The sequence below is a fragment of the Halichoerus grypus genome, chromosome 7 (genome assembly GCF_964656455.1).
Source record: "Halichoerus grypus chromosome 7, mHalGry1.hap1.1, whole genome shotgun sequence".
NCBI lineage: Eukaryota > Metazoa > Chordata > Mammalia > Carnivora > Phocidae > Halichoerus > Halichoerus grypus.
This window is the reverse complement of record NC_135718.1, coordinates 126,297,164-126,314,097: the sequence shown is the minus strand read 5'-3', so window position 1 is coordinate 126,314,097 and position 16,934 is coordinate 126,297,164.

Sequence of the window (16,934 nt, the reverse complement as noted above, 5' to 3'; positions counted from 1 at the left end):
GAGCCCCGCATCGGGCTCCTTGCTCAGCAGGGGAGTCTGCTTCTCCCTCTCCTCTGCTGCTCCCCCTGCTTGTGCTCTCTCTCTGTCAAATAAAGAAATAAAATCTTGGGACACCTGGGTGGCTCAGTCGGTTAAGCGTCTGCCTTCGGCTCAGGTCATGATCCCAGAGTCCTGGGATCGAGTCCCGCATCGGGCTCTCTGCTCCACGGGGAGCCTGCTTCTCCCTCTGCCTCTGTCTCTCATGAATAAATAAATAAAATCTTTATTAAAAAAAAGAAATAAAATCTTAAAAAATAAAAATAAAAAAATTTAAAAAGTAGCTAGATCAGCTCCTCACTTGAACAATCACATCAATGCTTTCCCTAGAATCAGCCAACGTGTTTTGACTTAAGTCTTTAATGATACTTGAAGAACTTAAAGAACTATAGGCACTACAGGAAGGAGGAAATTTAAGTCTTATGGCTCAGCTTGATTAGAGATGTGATTTGCTTTATGAAGTAGCTGTGTTTTTGACGAGTTACGTGTTAATTACTTTTTACAACCCACTTCATATATTCAACACAGTAATTGTTCTAGGGTCAGAATACAATGTTTGGAATTTTTTATAAAACAAAATAGTCTCTTAATTTCATCTGTTTTAAAAACATACTTTCATATTTATATTTCTGTGAACTTGGGGGTATGGAAGAAATTTGAATTGAATTAAAATAGATAATTTCTTCTTTTGTCAAATACTAGGAGCCATTTCCCCCCCAGGATGCTGAAAAGGAGGCATGCTGAGATTTCAACTGTGAATAGAAACTTCTCCTGGTCTCATAGATCTCCATATCCTAACCTGGGGCTGCCTGTCCCCAGTGTCTTGTGAGGGATTTGCAGAACCTGGGGGGACGGGATACTTATTGCAGGAACCTATGATTTTACCTGTTATTATGGCTTTTCATCTCTTTGAAACAAATGTCAAGATTATTTTAAAATATACCTGTCTGGGTGCCCGGGTGGTTCAGTCGTTAAGTGTCTGCCTTTGGCTCGGGTCGTGATCCCGGGGTTCTGGGATGGAGCCCTGCATCGGGCTCCCTGCTCAGCGGGAAGCCTGCTTCTCCCTCTCCCACTCCCCCTGTTTGTGTTCCCTCTCTTGCCTTATCTCTCTCTGTTAAGTAAATAAATAAAATCTTTAAAAATATATATAGCTGTCTGTACCTTGGGGATACATTGTCAGTTAGTTAGAAGACGGGTTTCTGGATAAACAGTTTTATTCATTGTATTTATGGCCGTAAAGTTAGGAAACTCAAGGATGTTTCCCCAAGTCTTTGAAACTCTTTAGATAGAAGGAGTTGCTGTTTGTGAGGGGCAGTGCCCAAGTAATTGTACTTCTGGCCCAGGACCTAAGAAGAAAAGATAAATGAATAGAAAGGTGCCTCTATATAAATAAAGGGACTAGGGGCGCCTGGGTGGCTCAGTCGTTAAGCGTCTGCCTTCGGCTCAGGTCATGATCCCAGGGTCCTGAGATCGAGCCCCGCATCGGGCTCCCTGCTCCGCGGGAGGCCTGCTTCTCCCTCTCCCACTCCCCCTGCTTGTGTTCCCTCTCTCGCTGTGTCTCTGTCAAATAAATAAAATCTTTAAAAAAAAAAAATAAATAAATAAATAAAAAATAAATAAAGGGACTAGGTATGTTCCCTTAATGATCACATTAAAATCTAATTAGATCAGTTGTTTAAATCAGAGTGTTAATGAGGCTAAAGTCCAAATTTTGATTCCTATGGAAGAAAAAGTTTCATAAAGGGGAAAGCTATTTGCAAGATCATATGGACACCTGTTATCTCCAGCTAACACTGAAAGAGTAGTACCTCGATTAGGAAGTGATGGGTATGGTAGGCTCATCGTGCAGATAGTAAAGTGGTAAGGGACCTTTTCTGAACTCTCAATTGGATAAGGATACTGAGTCAATTAGACTATAAGTTTATGCCTCTAGCTAGTTTCACTCTTAAATTTTAAATTTTATCTTATTCTTTTAGGTTTCTGGTAGAGAATCTGCTACTATCAGTGATCAAAGCCCACGTATATACATTTTCAAGCCTTCTTGTGGTTTCAAACAATATTAACATTGACGCTTCTTTTGAACTAAGTGTATATGTATTCAGCAGGTAATTTATAACTTCATATATGGACATTTGTTGTAACATAATTTCACACATCATGGGATAGATTTAGCAGTCATTGTCTGAAGGTTCACATTACAGAATTTACGATCCTTTTTTTTCTTTGTTGTTTATTCTGATTACTGTTATGTTTTCATTTCTCCCTCCTGCCTTACTTTATTTCAGTTGAAATGTTGAAATATAGCCTCAGAATGATAAACATGCTTTATGGAGAGGGACCGGATGGAAGGGAAATAAGAATAAAGAAAGGCTTTATCCTCTCTTCCTGTCCCCTGCCTTCTCGCTGTGCTGCTGGCTCTGAACCCTGCCTGACGCGGACTCACCTCTGTTATCGGATGGGGTGACTTGGGGTCTGGGCGACTCCTGGAAGTCAGGGTGAGAGGTGGCCAAGGCCATGACTGTGGTCCTCATGGGTGATGGAAATGTCCCCAGTTAAATATTCACATAGCCTCATCAAGGTGAGATTTTGTTGAGGAGACCTGCTCATGGAATGTAGGTAGTTTAAAACTGGTGCTGGTTCACATGAAGTGAGGAAACTGGTCATTCTGGCTGCCAGTGGGGAGGGCATTTGATAAACATGCTGTTTTTCCTCTGAGCTTTAAGTTCTTTTGTATACATAACCAACCCAGTCTATTTTGCATTAACACTGTGGTAGGTAGTATTTAATTCTTTCTTTTAAATATATAGCGGATTTCAAAATATGATTTTTATTGAAACCAATGACTATTAATTTTATTTTTTCTTTAAGATATATATATATATATATACATATACATATATATATATATATAAGTAATTTCTACACCCAACATGGGGCTCAAACTCACAACCCTGAGATGAACGGTCACATGCTCCACCAACTGAGTCAGCCAGGCACCACAACCTATGACTACTAATTTTAGATGAAAATTCAGAAGGGGCATATATTTTGTAGGCATGCCTACAAAATATATGGGTCTTCTTTTATTATACATGCCAAAATGTGGGATACACATTTGTTAAGGTTTTACATATTATTCAGTCCATAAAAGAGCATTGCCCATCAACTCCTCAACACTCTGGCTGTAGATGTAATTGTGCTTCCCTGAGAAACCATGCAGTTGTGCTTGGTGGATGCAACCTACCTGAGCACGAGAACACATTATGAGATCATGGCACAAATGAAGGTACTAGTTAAGAGCCTGAGATTTGGGATCAGAAAGTTCACAACTCCTGTTCCTGCTTTGTCCTTTACTCAGGGGCCAAGTAATGCTTGACTTCCTTAAGCTTTATGAATTCTTCAGAAGTAAAAACGACAATGGTATCCAATAGCGTTGTTGTGAGAAAATGAGATAATAGAAAAATGCTCAGTGTCAAGGATGCCTGGGTGGCTCATTCGGTTAAGTGTCTGCCTTTGGCTCAGGTCATGATCCCAGGGTCCTGGGATCGAGTCCCACATCGGGCTCCCGGCTCGGCCAGGAGCCTGCTTCTCCCTCTGCCTGCCGCTACCCCTGCTTGTGCTCTCTCTCTGACAAATAAATAATAAAATCTTTTTAAAAAATGTACCCAAAAAGTTGAAGGAGGATAGCATTACTAGGTTCCTAATAACTCCTACAGGAACCTTTAAAAAAAATACTATTTACTATTTGTCACTCTCTTACTTTTCTGTAGAACTTACTGGCATGCAGAAGAAACATTATATTAATGAGTTACTTTAGTCTTTTGAAGCTTATCTATCTGGTTAATTTAATAGAAATAAGTACTCAGTACTTTGTGAGAAATGAACATATTTTTGTGAAAGAGGGAACGGAGTAACATTCACGTGTGGTACAAATAACAGGTGCTCAGAACTCAGCCCCAGTGACAGTTAATAAGCAATTTACATTCCAGCTATGCTGGGGAAAAACACAAAACAAATGAAAACCTCAGTTTGGGGTAATTATTTTTTCTCAATCAAGTCACAGTCTAACCATTTCCTTTTGGCAAGTGTGGGCATTTTCCATTATGGCATTCTGTTTTAAACTCACTATCCCACTGAACTCAGCCACATGGCATACTTATAATGACTCACATTTACAAAGATACATGTTTATAATGATAAAACATTATTTGCTAACTGATTTCAGAAAGGATTTGTAAATGATTGACAGATAACTAATGACTCCCAAGGTATCTTTGCCAAAATCCAAAAGGCATTCAACAATGTCATCTGAACCCATATTGCATGATGATGTTAAAGTTCAGTTAATGAGTTACAGTCTCTGTAAGCTTCCTGAATATACTCGTCCAAGACATTATGACACGTCTGTTAGGAGCTGGTATTCTTGTACAATTGGATTTCTGGTGAGCCCTGTACATGAACATATACCAGAAAAGCCCTTCAAGTTTGTTTATAATTTGGGTTTAATAAGAACCAGCACCCTAAATTATTCATCATTCAATTGATTGAGGCACTGGGTGTTGGGGAGTTTACAGAAGACAAAAATCCCGAACGGGGTAGTTCCTGTGAAACCATTGCTTACTGGAACATTGTTGCTTGAACTCTTCACTAACAAAGACATTTGTCACTGATTGCATTTAGGACCTGGGCTTGGGTTGGCACTTTTTAATTTTTTTTTTAATCAGCTTCCTTGGCAACCCTCTAACCCCCAAATTATATAAGATGGTGGGATGGCTGATTTTGAAAAAAAGTGACTCAAGATTTCTTCTCATTATTTTTAATAACTGTGAGAAATGTGGCACCTGGCAGGAAAGATAAGTGGCTTTTATGCAGTACTATTATGGCCAGGTAAATATTACTCACTTTTTATAGCACTAATAATTAAACAGAGCCTCAGTCAATCTTTTGGCAATTGAAATGTTTAAGACTTTACTCTTCTGTAGGCTTATGTTGAGTTCCCCACGTTTATCACAATCTATGATCTATGTCTGATGACTTATGGTTCCTATCTTTATTTAGAGGAAAGAAATAAACTCAGTACCATTTTGTTTCCATTTAAAACCTTTTAAAACTTTTAAGCAAATAACTCAATTATCTAAACTGTTTTTAAAAGAGGGATCTGTAGAGCATTCAAAGTGATTTCCTTAGGAATCACATAATTATTTTTAAAATATGGAGCCACAAAATAGATCTTAATTCATGAAACTGAATGGTATATGTCACCTCACATTGTCTGGTAGATCACATGAATAAAGTGGTTTTTTTCAAACAGCAGATGTTCCTCTAGAATGGAATTTTTTTTTTAGTATTTTATTTTTTTAAGTAATCTCTACAACCAATGCAGGGCTCAAACTCACAACCCTGAGATCAAGAGTTTCATGCTCTACCTACTGAACCAGGCAGGTGCCCCTAGAATGAAATATTTTATATGGCTAAATCTTTTATGTGGCTATATAAACCTAGCTTGATTGTGTTTCAGTTATTTTAATAGACATTGTTTTCTGCCCACTCAATCCTTTTGTGAAAAAAAGAAAATGTTTAATCAAAAATAATAAAGTAGGGGCGCCTGTATGGCTCAGTCGGTAGAGCACGTGACTCTTGATCTTAGGGTTGTGAGTTTGAGCCCCACATTGGACATAGAGATTACCTTAAAAAATTTTTTTAAAAAGATGATAAAGTGGAAAGAGTGCATAAATGCACATATGTTGTATTTTCATTATGTTTTGAGAAAGAAAGGAAAAAACCTAAAAAAGAAAGGATTACTCAAAAAAAGCTGAAGGCTCTTAGGTCACCTTATACTATATGAAATTGAAAAGCAAAAGTGAGTTTCAAAGGTAAGCTTACTTTCTACCTGTTACTGTCATTACCATGAATCTAACAAGTTATTCCCTCCAGCATTATTTTTTACATACTAATACATTTTAGATTTTTTGAGTTCTTTTCAATTTCATCATGTCCCAAATGGAACTTTTTATCTTTCATTTTGAATGCCCCCCTTTTTTAATTTTGATGAATGACACCACTAAATTAGAAATGTGGGTATCATTCTAAAATCTCCCTCTGATTTACTTGCTCTGTCTATCCAGTTGACAAGCTTAGTCCATTCTGTTTCCTTTACGTCTTTTATTTTTTAAAGATTTTTATTTATTTATTTGAGAGAGAGAGCGAGAGAAGCAGGAGCAAGGGGAAGGGGACAGAGGGAGAGGGAGAAGCAGACTCCCCGATAAGCAGGGAGCCCAATATGGGGCTCGATCCCAGGACCCCAGGATCATGACCTGAGCCGAAGGCAGACACTTAATTGACTGAGCCACCCAGGCGCCCCATCCTTAGCGTCTTAATTGGCATCCCCTCCTCTTAGGAGTGCCAGCGCCTTTGCTTTGCAATGTCCACATGGAGAGCTTACTGGCTTTGAGCCAGAGAAACTTGAGGTCCAATCAGGACACATCATTGATTGACAGTGTGAACTTTGGTGAGCTCTTCCCTTTAACATTGTTTCCTTAGCATGGGACAAGCATGAACCATGACTCTTGGGATGACAGGAAAATTAAATGAAAACACCTGTGACATGTTTAGGGCAACAACTGACACATGGCCCTCATTGTTTCTCACTTTATTGTCTTCTAATGGTTCCTGGTCTTTCTTCTGGCTTAATCTAGACCATTTTCCACACTCAACCTAAAGAATTTCTTAAAAATTCATGATATTTTGCTGCTTAAAATTCTTCAATAGTTTGTCATGCTCTTTAGGATACATCTCATACTCTTTAAATTTGATACACAAAACGCTTTAGGATCTGAATTTTTTTTAAAAAAGCAAAAACTCTCTGATCTATCTTCCATATTCATTGTATGCTCTAGCTACAAAAAACTATTTGTAGCTCCTCAAAACATCATAATGTGTCATGCCTCCGTTTATTCGTTTATCTCTTCATTTGTTCATTCATCCACCCATTCATTTGTTCTATAAACTAAAATGTGCTGGAGCCTGTGGTTGGTCCTGGGGATAGAGTCGATCTCATGACATTCAACTTGATGAAAGAGACAAATGATGACCGTTGTTTATCAGAGCTAACCTTGGGATGCTGGGGAGCAGCCGGGGGTCACTAATCCATCTTGTGAAAGGTGAGAGGAAACACCTCAGAGGAAATGGTGCTTGAGCATCCTTGAGGACAAATTAGAATTTGCCAAGTATCAAGGGTATTCCTGAGAGGAAGCAGCACATACAAAGCCGTGGAAGCATGAGGGGCCAAGGCATGTGCAGTGAGCTGAGCCAGGACTGTGTTTAAAAATATACCCTTGAGGGGCACCTGGGTGGTTCAGTTGGTTAAGCACCTGCCTTCTGCTCAGGTCATGATCCGGGAGTTCTAGGATCGAGCCCCACATCAGGGTCCCTGCTCAGCGGGGAGTCTGCTTTTCCCTCTTGCTCTACTCCTCCCCTGCTCGTGCTCTCTCTCTCTCAAATATTTATTTGAGGTTTTATAAATAAAATCTTTAAAAAATATATACCCTTGAAGCATTTCTTCAATAGTGGCAAATGAATGGGAACAAATGAAAATAGAGGGAATGGTCAACGATTGGGGAGGGAATGGCTGAATAAATTATAGTATCTCCACTTTGTAGGCTATAATGCAGCCAATAAAACTGGCTAAGGAGAGCCTTACTGGATGGCTTGGAGGGATTCGTGGGAAGCATTTACTGTTGCATGAGCAAAACAAGGTAATCATGTGAGCCGGAGAACCAAGCAAAAAAGAAGAAAACAAGTATGGGAATATAATCATATTATGCACTTATGTAAAAATCTGTGTACATGAGGATATGTATATAAATGAAATAAAGAGATTAAAACAACTTAGAAAATGCAAATATAAAGGAAAGATACACGAATCACCTGTAATCCTGACATCCTGAGATATTAACATTTTGAAGTATTCTTTTGTCTTTTCGTCTGTATTGGAGTACTTAAAGATAGATATAGGCAAAATTGGTATGTTGTACATATAGTTTCATATTCTGTCCTTGTAGACGTTTACCATTATATGATTAATATTTTTCCATCTCGTTATATCTTTTTCTAAAACACCTTTTTAATTTTGGGTTACTGTCCTTCAGATGGCTCCTTCATAACTTATTCTCCTGTTGTGGGACATTTAGTATATATGTATTTTGTTAATTTAAATAATCTTGTCACTTACTGGCTTTGTTAATCTTTTGTGCCTCAGTAAAATGGACTTAGTAGAGGGTAATTCTGATTAGTAAAATGACTAAAACATATTTGCTTATAACTAAGCCTGGTGCATAGATAGTACTCAGTAAATGCTCACTCTTGGGAAGCTCTCTTAAGCAGCATATGAAAATTTCTTCTCTTCTAAAATGAAGAAATGAAAATGACAATGCCTACCTCGTATTGCTGTTGTTGAGTATTAACAAATGTGCTCCAAGTGGCTAATGTGATATGTGACAATAGCAGACCCTCAGTCCATTTTCCTGGATCTCAGGAAGTCTCCATTCTCAATAAAATGTTCTTCCTCTATGCTCCCAGCCCCCAGCATCTAACTCTATTATAGGACTTATCTCTCTGTATTATGATGGCTTATTGTCTCCTCTACTTGTTTGCTAAGATGTGAGTCCTGTATTTGTCTGTCCCCAGTACCCAGTGCAATGGCTCACACATTGTGGGCACTCAGTTAATGTCTGGCAAAGGAATAGTAGCAAGAAGGAGAACCTACAAGGAAAGTTTTATGAGGCAACAGAGAAGAAAAAGACAAAAGAAAAATGATCTCGGGGAATGGGATTAAACTGTCAGGGAAATAGAGAAGGTGAAGAAAAGGAAGATAATGTGAAGATAATGGGAGCCGTGAAATCGGTGAGGGTCTCTGCGGTGTGAACTGGGACTGATTATTTGGGGGAAAAAAACAGAGGGAGGAGGAAATCCCTGGCAAGGTGCAAGGTGGGACAGCTCTGCACAGCAAATGGCAGCTAACTTCTGAGTCCCCGCTATGTGGCAGGCACTGGACTAAGTTCCTTTTTTTTTTTAAGATTTTATTTATTTATTTGCCAGAGAGAGAGCGAGAGCAAGTGAGAGAGAGAGTACAAGCAGGGGGAGAGGCAGCCAGAGGGAGAAGCAGGCTCCCTGCTGAGCAAGGAGCCCGATGCAGGACTTGATCCCAGGACTGTGGGATCATGACCTGAGCTGAAGGCAGATGCTTAATCAACTGAGCCACCCAGGCATCCCCGGACTAAATTCTGATATGATTTTCATTTGATCATTTCAAGCACCCTGTGTTAGGTAAATGTATTAATTCCTCCATGGGGGAAATATCCCCCAGAACTATTTTAAGGATGAGAAAACTGGAGATCCGTGAAGTTATTTGCCCAGAGTCAATCAGCTAGTAAGGAATGGAGCTCTGATTCATGGGCCTGTCTGGTTCTAGGGCCTGGGCACTCATCACTCTGCTTTCCCCAATCCTTTATGGAGCTTGGACCAGACCTGGTTTCAGTGTTTGTCAAATAAGGTCAAGTGTGTCCTGTCAGGCACAATGGTAAATTGCACAGCCAGGCTGGCTCTCAGTATTCTTCTCCTGTAATGGTTTGGCATACGGTTATTGACCTTCTTACAGGGCTCTCCAGTGATCTGTAAAGAAACAAAGTCCTGCGGTAAGAAACCAAATCGAGAAGGTCAGAATGTCCCCTGAGAGATGGCAGAAAGAACCTGGTTTCAGTGGACCAAGCTAAAGGTAGGCAGTGATCATGCCCTTTTTCATCCATAGTCGTGAGGATTGGACTATCTGCAGTCACATCTGTCCCCTCATTGCTTAGGAACCATCAGTGACAAGAAAGGAAAATTGAGGGTAATGAGTAGACGCGGGATGAGAGGTGGCATTTTCCTCTACTAAATGGTGGAAGGGTAGCACAACGTTGGTGAAATAGGCAGGGAGACATTAACAAGGTAAAGAGCAAAACCAAAATCTGTTTTATTTTTAAACAGAGATATGAATCTGGAAATCTTCAACAGTTGAGAAGCTAAAGGTTAAAACACTTGTGAATCTATTTTTAAAAGCCCAAACATGTGAGCTTCGAGAAAGCAAGAGTCTAGAGTGCCAGGAATGAAAGGACTGCTTTAAAATAAAGCTTTCATTTTATTTTTAAAGATCTATTTATTATTTTATTTTATTTTTTTATTTACTTTTAATTAATTAATTAATTAATTAATTTTAGGGAGAGAAAGAGAGAGAGAGGGCACGAACAGAAGGGGCAGAGGGAGAAGGAGAGAGAATCTCAAGCAGACTCTGCACTGAGTGAGGAGCCCGATGCAGCGCTTGATCTCATGACCCTGAGATCATGACTTGAGCAAAAACCAAGAGTCGGCTGCTTAAACAACTGTGCCACCCAGGTGTCCCAAGATTTGAGCTTTTAGACTGAAGGCACCAAGCTTTCTAATTGCAGTGCTAGAGTAATGTCCAGGGGCAGATCATTTTGATCGGCTAATTGCAACAGAACGACAAACGACTACATGTTCTTGTGTTCTTGCCGACCCTGATTCTGCATCTCTTAGTTCTAAATTCTGAGTTAAACATGTAATTTTAGGAATTTGTCATAGTTTTGGAGCCTTCCCATTTCTGATAGGATAGGACTTTAGATCCTTGCAAAGAGCCCACCCAACTAAGGAAAGGTCTGAGGAATGTTTTCTCTTTCATTCATCAGAAGCAAAAACACGTTTACATTCTCTCCCAAATTCAGTCTTGTAGGGAGTTACTGTGGTTGGTTCGGGTTGTTTGCAGCTAATCATTGTGTCAGAGATTTGGAGTGTCAGTTAATGGGAACTAATGGTTTAAACAATTAACATTGATTTTTCTTTTCATGATAATGCCTAAGGTAAGCTCCATACTTTGTAATGTGGGGTAGATGCCAGATTTGACTTCCAAGTTGACTATCCAATAAATTTGAGGCATTTGACAAAAAAAACATTGAAGTGATTTTGGTCTTCACCGTGGATAAAGGCCACAGTTCTGTAGTCTGTACAGCACTAAATGTTTTTCCATACAAAGTTGATCAGCTTTTATGCAAGTAAAAGTGTAGGCTATTCTTACAATTAAAAAATAGATTAAAATATATCCTGAATCCATCATTAAGCAATTCATGTTCTTCCCTCCCCTTTCCTCCTTCTTCCACCCCCTTTTCTTCAGGCATATCTTTAGGTTATTTTCCTTTGAAGACATTGATTTCCCCTTGTTTTAGTTAAACTGCAAACAATAGAAGGCTCAGACTGAATTGGCTTCAATGATAGGGAAAATATAATCTCTCATCATAAGAGAGTCAGAGGTGGAGCCGCTCTAGGGCTGATTAACTCATGGTTTGGTGACATCATCAGGACCCTCGTTTTTTCTGTCCCCATCATTGCCAATATGTTGACTTGTCCTCTGGCAGCTTTCTTTGTTGTCAGGTGGCCGCAGAAGTTCTAGATACCACACTGGACGGCAAAATAATGTCCAGTGTAAGAAATGAGGGTGTCCTATTTTCTATCCTTTTATCGGAAAAGAAATCGTCCCAATAACACCCTGGCAGATTCCTCTTTACGTCACTGATGAGATCCTAGTCACATGCCTGTCCCTAAACCAGTCTGGGAAGGAAAATGGAACAGCCATAATTAGTTAGAATATTCAGGATTTAGGCTCAAGCTCAGCTCACAATAGGATCACCTGTCCAGTGGAAAAAAGTAGGGTTCTGTTCGTAGGAAGAAAGACAGAATAGCTTGGGATAAGCAATCAATAATGTATGCCGTGTCCCTTAAATTTTGTTCTCTTCTGCCCCCCCATATCATTTTAAAGATTTATTTATTTATTTTGAGAGAGAGAGGGAGGGAGCATAAACAAGCGTGGTGGGGAGGGGCAAAGGGAGAGAGAGAGAGAGAATCAAGCAAAATCTTCCCCCCCACTTCCCCCCCCAATCCCCGTGGAGCCCAATGTGGGGCTCAATCTCACGACTCTGAGATCATGACCTGGGCAGAAATCACGAGTTGGACACTTAACCGACTGCGCCTCCCAGGCCCCAATACCTATGTCATTTTAACAATCATTAATTTCACATACGTAGACAAGAGAGAGTTTGCAAAGTTAGAATGGAAAAGTCTTTGCTGGGGGGGGATTTAACAGCCTGAGACGGAAAGGAGACTCACAGGCAAGGAGGTGAGAGAAGTGTACCCAGGTCAGAGGGAGGGTTAGCCGTGGGTCACATCTGTCAGTGAGCCCCTATTTCCTACCCAACTGTATTAAGATAAAATGTACACGACGTAAAAGTCCTGAGAACCAAAAACAAGTCTGAAGAGATACAGAAGTTTGGAAACTTCCTATTCCTTAGAGATTGTATATTAACAACCTCCGCCAATTCATTGATCTGGGCAGTCATTATCATGAGGTACAGAGATTCCGTGTAGTGAGACTACAAAACTGGTCTCATCAGAATATCCATGGGGAAACTGGCAGCAAGTAGAACCAAAACACATCCGGCCCTTTTATATGTAGGATCTCATTTGAATATTCCTGTCCTATCTTCTATCTCACAAATAAAATAGCAAACATTTAGGTACAAATTACCCTGTCTGGATGCTGTGATATGCATTTTATATGAATTCACACATTTGTTCAACAATCCTGCGGAGTATGACTATCACTCCCATTTCAAAGATCAAGAACTGACACGCGGTGAGGCTGTGTAAGGTGCACAAGGTTGAAGACATTGTAAATGGAAGAGACTGTGATTTCATTGTGTTTGCACTTAGCCACTGCACCCTCCTGCTGCTTTCAGGAGGCTTGAACCTGCCACAGTTGCCACTTTGATACATTTTTGCCTTACCACGTGGTTTCACTAAACCTTGGTACAAGGGAATGGTAAAAAATTCTTGGACCATTAGTTTTCTCACTAGTGGTTTTCTGTTTTGTTTTGTTGTGATAGTTGTTTTCCATCTCACAACATCCGCTTAGTTTAAATTGGAAATCCAAGAGAGACTTTGGTTAACACCTCAGACAAATAGAGCTAGAAATCATACATTGTACATTGTGTGTGTGTGTGTGCGTGTGTGTACTCTCTGATAATGAATAACAGAGGTAATGATGATTATATTTGAGTACTTAAGTCACTGTTTTCCTAGAATACCCTTAAACACACAAATTGGCCTTTTATTCTTATATTCTAAAGATGTTTAATTAGAAAAGGTCAATTTTAATATCTAAATGACCTAGCAATGAAACTGAGCCAAAGCATGGAACTTGGGGTGGCTATTCCAAAAACTTGGGAAATAATGCAGATCAAAATTTGCAAGTGTAATTAAGTATCAGCATACCTTGCTTTGCTTGATAGATTTGTTTAAAAAGATTTAGGGGCACCTGGGTGGCTCAGTCCATTGAGTGTCCAACTCTTGATTTTGGCTCAGGTCATAATCCTGTGGGTCGTTGAGATCGAGCCCTGTGTTGGGCTCCACATTCAGAGGGGAGTCTGCTTGAAGATTCTCTACCTCTGCCCCTCCCTGGGTATGCACCTGCACGCTCGCTCTCACGCAGTCTCTCTCTCTCTCAAATAAATAAGTGTTTAAAAAATTAGATGTAAATCAAATTTAGCAAAAATAAAAAATGCCATACTTGCTGTTCAGTGCAAACTTATATTCCTTTTGTAAAATGAAAAGTCTTTTTGTAGTGTTGATACCCATTTTCCAATTGATCTGTTTCGAAGTTTGCCATTTTGGATAATCAAAGCTGTGGTGTAGACCCTTCCTCCTCTTTCTCTTCTTCCATTTGCCACCCCTTTCCAACTTATTTCTTCCATGCTCAGTCACACACATATTCACACAAAGAACGTATCTGAATAACTCCTGTAAGACTGATAGCCATAAATCTGACCACTGGACAATATTCTAAAAATTTTTAACTGCAACGGGTTGTCTGGCTGGCTCAGTTGGAAGAGCATGAGACTCTTGATCCTGGGGTCATGAGTTCGAGCCCCATATTGGGTGTAGAGATTATTTATATAAATAAATAAATAAGAAAAAATTTTGGGGGCACCTGGGTGGCTCAGTCGTTAAGCGTCTGCCTTGGGCTCAGGTCATGATCCCACAGTCCTGGAATTGAGCCCCGCATTGGGCTCCCTGCTCCTCGGGAAGCCTGCTTCTCCCTCTCCCCCTGCTTGTGTTCTCTCTCTCGCTGTGTCTCTCTCTGTCAAATAAATAAATAAAATCTTTAAAAAAAATAAAAAAATGTTTAAGTCTTAAGAAATAAATAATAAAAAAATAAAAAATTTAACTCTAACGAAAGCAACCCTGCAGTCACATCCTACTTCCTTGTTCCCAGGTCATCCTGTCCACTCTGTGACTGTTACCTGGACTATCTGGCTGGACTCCTAGCAGCCACAAAAGTTTCAGCAGTTGGGCTTTTTAAAAAAGGTCCATCATCCATCCGTCAGTATTATTAAAATCAAAGGAACAGGCAGTACTGAGATGATGTCCTCCCAGAACTGTCCTAGGCTTTGTGGGGGAAACAAAGAACCAGAATAATCGAGCAGTGGACTTTGAACCTGAAGGGTCATCATAGTTTTAGTTCCTTACTTGTGTTTGGTGTGTTATTAGATCACATTGTTCCCTGCATGTCCACTAAGAAGGTACATTCCTAGTACCAAATGGGAGAGAAGAAGCATATTTGGAGTTTAAGAAATATTTGTGTGTGTGTGTGTGTGTGTGTGTGTGTGCAGTAGAGTGCTGGGGTTCAGTGTGCAGGCTCCAAAGGTCAACTACGCTGATTTAAGCTCAGCTGACTTTGGGCAAATTACTTAACCCCTCTACGCCTCAATTTCTTCATCTATGGAATAAGGATACTAGTCATACCTATGTCTTAGGGTTATTGTGAGCATCAAATGAATTAATTACACTGAAACCTTGGTACATAGTAACGGTGCATCCTAGTTATTACTTTCTTCCCATTGTTTGCTCACCACTCAAGTCTTCCAAGGTGAAAACTTTTGACTAGAGCTAGAAAATGATCAAAATATTGATTGGACTTGATTCTAACAATCATTTATTCATCTTAAACCTACATATATATTGGGGTGCCTGGGTGGCTGACGGTTGGGCTTCTGACCCTCGCCTTCAGCTCAGGTTATGATCTCAGGGTCCTGGGATTGAGCCCCATGTTGGGCTCTGGGCTCAGCAGGGAGTCGGCTTGGGAGTCTCTCTCCTCCCTCTGCCTCTCCCCCTCTCACTTGAGCGCTCTCTCTCTCTCAAACAAATCTTAAAAAAAAAAAAATCCTACGTATATATTAATAGAAAAAAACCCTAATATCTCCTTGGGAAGAATGCTGGGAATTGCCAGTTTGGTAAAAACTGCTTTGTGGTCCTTCTTTTGACATCAAAGTTGATATGGCATACTATGAAGTATGGAGAGCTGTCTGGTGAAGTGGGGCAATGTATACTAGAAATTTCTTTTTCTTTTCTTTTTTTGTCGGAGGGTAGGGTGACTGATTTTGATTTTGCTGACTGGCTTCAGCTTGAGAGAACTGGGTGAGATTGGCAAAGCATAGAAGACATCCTCAGGTGCTGTGGGCTCTACATCTATTTCACATCTATAAACACTGATGTTATATTTTCTATAGAAAGTACCCATCCTTAATTATTTGATCAATGAAGGCATGCGAGATTTACCTAAGTTTAAAAGTGGAAGGCAAAAGGTAGAAGCTCTTTGAGAAATGCCTGCATATGTGAAATGACTTAGGGGATTAAAAATATTTTCTTGAAGAATGACTTTCAAAGCAACTTGATAACAAATTAGACATTCCTGTTTTTATCTTATTTGATACCAGTAAAAGCATCATCAAAAGATGCTCCCCCCCAAGAAATGTTGGCCCAATTTAGGGATCCACAATACTTTTACCTCATCTTAAGCCTCAGCTGAATGACTGATTGTTCTAGAAGGTGACTGGACAATTTTGAATTACTAGAAGGATCTGCCTTCGTCCTAAAGTCACTAAGAGGTACAAAAGACCTATTGTGTTGACAACTTTTGAAGTTTTATGGGAATTGCTATTATGTTGACACTTTCTAAATATTTTATTAGATAATTTCAAATGTACTTTTCACATGCAGCTTCTTAAAGAAATACAGTTTTCTAAAACCTTTCTGAACCCTGATCTAAACATCTAAAGACCTTTAATTGAATTTGTAATAAACTTGTCAATTTGAAAACAAATTCTTTTGTTATGCCCAAATACCGGGGAATAGAATTTCAAGAGCTTACATTTGAACTTTTTTGTAAAGATGGTTTTTTTTCTTCTATTCAACTTCAGTTTCCCTCATCTATAAAAACTGCTTGCAATTATAAACCTGCTTTATCAGATCGCTGGAAGGGATGAGAGAGAAAAATTATTCCAGAGCCCTTCAGGGACTATTTCATGACCTTTCTGCATTCAACATAAAAGTTATACTTTATAACTTTAGGGAATTTTTCTTTATAGCTCTTGTAATCTACATTAAATATTTTACTCTTTTTGGTTTAGCTTAAAATATAATTCCGTAGCTATAGACTCACACGTGTGTGTGTGTGTGTGTGTGTGTGTGTGTGTATTGAAAACACTTAAAGTGCTATCTTGGAATTTTACATTTTTATCCCTTTGAAAACTAGCTTGTGTTGAATTTTTATCATTGCTTTTTTTTCTATTTTTAATTTTGGAATAAAAACCTCACCTAATGTTACTCAGGATGGCTTATTGATTTGGTTTCTATATAGTGTATGTACTTTCTTCTGAGATGTGTTCTAGGGAGCCTGAAGAATATCCTTCTTCAGAGGGCCAAGATTTCAACACTTCCCTTCCATTCACTTACACTGC